This window comes from Choloepus didactylus, chromosome 3, assembly GCF_015220235.1.
Source record: "Choloepus didactylus isolate mChoDid1 chromosome 3, mChoDid1.pri, whole genome shotgun sequence".
Classification (NCBI taxonomy): domain Eukaryota; kingdom Metazoa; phylum Chordata; class Mammalia; order Pilosa; family Megalonychidae; genus Choloepus; species Choloepus didactylus.
The window spans coordinates 177464451-177470450 of record NC_051309.1 but is presented as its reverse complement, the minus strand read 5'-3'; positions in this window follow the sequence as shown (position 1 = coordinate 177470450).

Genomic DNA, 6000 nt, shown 5'->3' with positions numbered 1-6000 from the left:
ATTAGTGAATAAATGCCTTTATTAGTTATTTGTTCATTGAGATGTATTTCTTCTTGAGTCAGTGTAGGTAGTTCAAGTGTTCTAAGAATTTATCCATTTAATCTAGGTTATCTAATTGATATAAACTTGACTTCAATAGCATATACATATGCTGTTCTTATGCCTCTGTCCCCTACCTCTTTTGTACTTGTTACAAATTATATCTTTGAACATTGTATGTTGAAAACCATATATTTATCATTACTTTAATGTATTTGCATTTTATCACCTTTAGGAAGGAAAAAGTGGAGTTATCTACCAAAAATTGCAATATAATAATACTGGTATTTATAATTACCAAAAAGGTTACCTTTACTGGAGGTCTTCCTCTATGCCACTTTTAACCATTATCTGGTGTCTCCTTTCAGTCTTAAAAACTCCCTTTAGCACTGATTATAGGGCAGGTCTAATGGTAATAACGCTCTTAGCTTTTTTTTTTTTTTTTTTTAATCAGGAATGTCTTAATTTCTCCCTCATGTTTGAAAGAAAGTCTCACCATATACAAAATTCTTGGTTCACAGTTGTTTTCTGTCAGCTGTTTAGTATTTTAAACCACTGCCTTCTTGCCTCCATAATTTCCATGAGAAATCATCACTTAATCTAATTGGTACTCTCTTGTACATAATACGTTGCTTCCTTCTTGCAGCTTTCAGAACTCTGTCTTCATACTTTGCATATGACAGTTTGACCAGTTTGGTGGTTATCCCTTCAGAACTGTCTCCTTGTCCTTTGCATATGACAATTTGATCCATATGTGATGAGGCATATTTCTCTTCAAGTTCATCTTGTTTAGTGTTCTCTAGGCTTCTTCGATGTGCATTTTTGCAACTTTTGCTAAGTTTGGGAAGTGTCTGTCATCATTTCTTTAAATATTCCTTTTGCCCCTTTCTCTCTTTCTTCTCCTTCTGGGACTCTCATAATGCATATATTGGCATGCTTGATGTTGTCCCAGAGGTCTCTTAGGCTATTTTGCTTTTCAGAATTCTTTTTCTTTCTGCTCCTCAACCTAATTTCAACTGTCTTGCCTTCAAGTTCATTGATTCTTTCTTCTGCCAGCTCCAATCTTCTGCTGTAACTCTCCTGGGAATCTTTCATTTCAGTTACTGTGGCCTTCAACTCCAGTTGGTTCCTTTTAAAAATTTTCATCTTTATTTAGATTTTCATATTGTTCATTCATTGTTTTTCTGATATCTTTTACTTCTTTTTCTGCATTTTTTTTCATTTCCTTGAGAATATTGCTGATCATCTTTTTAAAAAATGTCTTTGTCCTGTATATCCACAGTCTGCTCTTCTTCATTGATATTTTCTGGAGTTTTATCCTCTTCTTTTGCATGGACCATCATTTTCTGTTTCTTTATTTGTCTTTTAATCTTTTTTTTTGCACCCTGTATATTTTAATATTTTAAAATACTGACTGGGTTTTATTCTCAGAGATAACTGTTTCTTGAGTTTATATCCAGCTGGTGACATGACATAGATTTTCTTGTGTGTGTCAGGAGCTAACAAAACCAAGCAAACTTAAACAAAAAATACCTTTCACTGTCTTTGCAAATTGGCTTTGTGTTGGCTGGTGCTCTCCATCAGTTTTCAGTACTTTGGAAGTTCAACCCAAGGTGAATGCAGAGTGAAGGTCCTCTCTGTCTTTTCTTGGCCTGTGTCTTGTCCTAGGCTTGTGCTTGCTAGTGGTCATAGGAGTTCCTCTGTTTATATGTATTTGAATGCCTATTCTACTTCTCAGCAAACAGACGTTCTCCCACACCTGGATGTTCCATTGCAAGACTTAGAATAGGTAAGCCTTGGCCCCAGTCCACTCATCTCAACTGTTTATTACACTGCTTTCATTGTCTTTGCCTGGAGGGCACATTCTGGCAGGGGTAAACACTGGAAATGAGGTTCCCAAGTCAGTCTTTACCAAGACTGGAACAAAGCTAGGGGCCACAAAGAGAGGACTGGCTGACTTAAACTGCACTGGAAGGAACTAGTGAGGGGCCAAGAAGGGTGTCAGGAATTTCTTTCACAGGTATAGAAGGTTGCACTTTCTTGACTTTGTGCCTGCCCAGCAATTACAGCCCTTCAACTGTCCCCCCACGGCTCTGAGTAAGCATACCATCTTTATGTCTTCTCTACTACCTTTGTCTGGGCACACTGAAACTATGGCCACCCTCAGAGCTGGGACCCCAGTGTTCAGGAGAAGATAATTGAAAGCCATAAAACATAATCAGATCACCTTCCTTATACATACACACCCTGGATCCTTGGGAACTAGATTTTTACTTCCTCTTCTGGCACCAGCAAGCTATATCAGGGGCCAAACCCCACTGTTTCCTGCCTCGAGAGTGGGGACTGCTGACAATAACTGCCATGTGGAGAGAGAAATTTACTGGCATTTATATTAATTTATCAGATTTTTCCTCCCACTCTTCCTTGGATGCTGTACAGTGTTCTCCTGGACTCTGGAGTTTCAAAATAGTTGATTCAGACAGTTCCTGCCCATTTAATGGTTGTTCTGGTGGAGGGGCTGATTCTTGGAGGTTCCTACTCCGCCCTCTTTCTCCAACCCCGTCTCACAATGTATGTTTAATGAGAGTAAAAAGATTATGAACAGGAAGGTTGAAAAGAATTTTGAGGGGTTGAAACAATACCGTCCAATATGGCAACCTCCAGCTAAATACGGCTATTTAAATTTAAATTAATTAAAATAAAACAAAAAGAGAAATTCAGTTCCTCTGTTGTCCTAACTGCATTTCAATAGCTAAAAGAGGCTAGTGGCTATTGTATTGGACAGTACAGATATAGGATTTTTCCATTATTGTTGTTATTTTGAAAGGAGTTGGGTAGCACTGGTTTGGAATATCCCCACTGGGGCATGGGACATTTGTCTAGGATAACCGTCTTTGGAGGGATGAGGTATTGCTACTCAGCATCTGAAATTAATTTTCTATGCATGCTGCTTTTCCTGAACTTTGACTTCTGGAGTTCCATGACCTAAGACAACTAGTCTAATGCTCCCTAGTAAAGTTTGGAGTCTGGAATATAAAGAAACAGGGAGCCATTTAGAATATATTCCAGCAGAAGGAGCATCCAGTATCCAATAGTGGTAGTTTCACCAGCATTTCTAGAGGTGACTGCACAGGCTGCTAATAAGGCTATTCTAGTGTGAATACCTTGGCTAACTAGCTTCCTAGTTGGATCCAATCCATTTTAGAGCAGATTTTCCAGTTTTTCCACTGGTTCTGTGAGGTATTTCATAAACAACCCATAAATTAATTCTTTTTTTTTGGTCTAAGAAAACAAGAATTGGTTTACTTAGTTTGCAACCAACAATTTTAATTGTTACAGGTTGGTAGAAGTCAGTAGTGATAATCCAGTTGAAATTTAATTGCCATCTCATCTAGGCAGATGAGAGGCAAGGAGAATCAAAATGAAATACTAAGGTCTATACTAGAAAAAGTAGGAGGAAAACATTTTATCTGAGCACACATACCACAGATCAAACATAATAACTTAGATGCAAATATATTAAGATGTTGGACTTTTGTGTGGCCAATAAATAACATTGCTTTCCTCCCCTCTTGAATGTAGAGCAATACAGATATAAGACCCAAGAGATAGTTGGATGGAGGAAAAAAAAAAAGAAAACTATTACCTAAATTACTGGTAAAACTCATTAGAGAACATAGCTTTAGATCTGTAGCAGTATCTAGACAGACTTGCCCACCTTGTCACTGCATTAGCTGGGATGTTTAGGCCTCTCTTGGGATGAATATATAGAGCCATCTACCAGCTATGAGACTTTAGCTAAGCCACTTAACCCTTTGTGCCTCACTTTCCTCATCTATAAAATGGGACAATAATTATTTCTACTTCAGAGGCTTGTGGAGAGAATTAAATGAACTTATATAGTGCTCAGAATGGTGCCTGGCACACAGTATGTGCTATTTATGTTTGGACTTATTGTTACTGCATAATGGAGGATAGCTCAGAATGTGTCCTCTCTGCTAGCATTTAAAGCTGAAGGATAAAAAAGAAATTAAAAAAAAAAATACAAAAACAAAAAAAAAGAAAGAAAGATTTAAAAAAAAACTTAAAAAAGAAATTAAAAAAAAAAAAAAAAAAAAGCTGAAGGAACACCTAAAATGTACTAGGTCAACCATGTTCAGTTCTTTTTGCCAAAGTCACCAATCAGGTATAAGTCACTCTTCTCATCAGCTAGGTTGTTAGGGTTTGAGCATCTAGAAGCATTCCTTCTGTTCTCTTCCACCTGAATAGTGGAGTGGAAATCTTTACCCCTCCATGGAAACATGAGGAGTGGACTACAGATATTGCCCCTAACAACAGGCTCTTTCTTGGTATGTTCTTTTTCTGTTCTTTCTATCCACAATCTCAAATATATCCAGTGAAATGTTTGTCAGTAAAACAGTATTTAAACCTTTCTTTTCCTTACTATTACTTTACAATCTTTGCAATGCAAAATTCAGGCTGAATCCAGCCTTAGTTTTACAGTATATGAAAATAGGAATGACTACTGGACTAAACAGACATATAACCTGCTTTGAATCATTGCTTTGCAAGAGTTAGAAAATTTTCTCATTTGCATTTAACAAGAGTATTGTAGTTTCTAACTGAACTGTACATGCATCTATTCATGTCTTTTTTTTAACATTGAAATAAACTCAGTGTTTCATCTAAAATTTCCTGAATCAAAAATTTTGGAAAAGACTATATGAAATAACATTTCTAGAAAAGACCTTAGGTTTCAACGTAGTGGTGTTCAATTAAAAAAAAAAAAAGTCACTAAATTCTTTCCTTAAATGAAATCTTATTCAAAACCCAACATGGGTAGGAGCTCCATAATGTCAGTCTCCCCATCCCTAACCCTCATTTCGATTGGCCCCGATACCCTCTGAAGAGTCTACTAAGTTCTGCTCTGGTGAACTTTCCTTATTTAAAAGTGAAATTTTGTATTGGGAGTTCCATGAGTTCAAAGGTCCTTTCTATGTCATCACTTTATTCCCAATACATAGCACAGGACCTAACACAAAGTTGGTGCTCAATAAATATTTACTGAATGTATGAATATCAGAGAAAATTAAGTGAATTGGACTAAATCACACAGCAAATTGGTGAGGCTAGGATTTAGTAGATAGTGACTTACAGGGTATATGTTGGTGTCATTACCAGAATAGGTGATATAGCAGGAGAAAGTGTGGGGAAAGGATGCTAAGATCAGTTTTGGACAAGAAGGTTTGAGGTACTGCGTGGCAGGTAAGTGGATCTATTCAGCTTAGACTCCATGGTCCAGCACCTCAACTACTTTTTTGGCAAGACATTCTTTCATTCAACATTCAATAGCACTGATAGTCTTGGGATGTTTCCCACCCTTATTGGCATTAAAATGGGATTTCTTAAACTTTAATGTGCATGCAAATAGTCTGGGGAATCTTGTTAAAATGCAGATTCTGATTCAGATGATATGGAGTAGAGTTGGAGATTTTTAACAAGCTCCCATGTGATGCTATGTCTTCTCATCTACCACCGCCTTGAATAGCAAGGTACTACAAAATGGTATTAAGAATCAGCAGTTTGTTTTTCCTTTTTGTAAAATTTTGCAATTTTTACACAAAAAAATAGAGAATGGTGAATTTCCAAAATTCTGTTTATTTTTTCAAATAAATTCCCTCCCACAAACTGTTTTTGAATTTTAAAAATTATTTTAGGTTTTACATGTTTGCTCCAAAATATAATATGGCTTTTAATTTGCCTTAATAATGATCCTATGAGGTATTCAGTCTTTCAAGGAGTTTTCTGAGCTTTTGGCCTTTGGCCAAAGACTTCAAGCTATGTTTAGCAGCTGCTATGAATAATGTAGGAGAGAGGCAGTCACTGGAAATAGGTAAATTCAGAACATCTTGAAACATTCAAGAACTTATGGAAAGTACCATCTGCAAAACAGTGACCTAG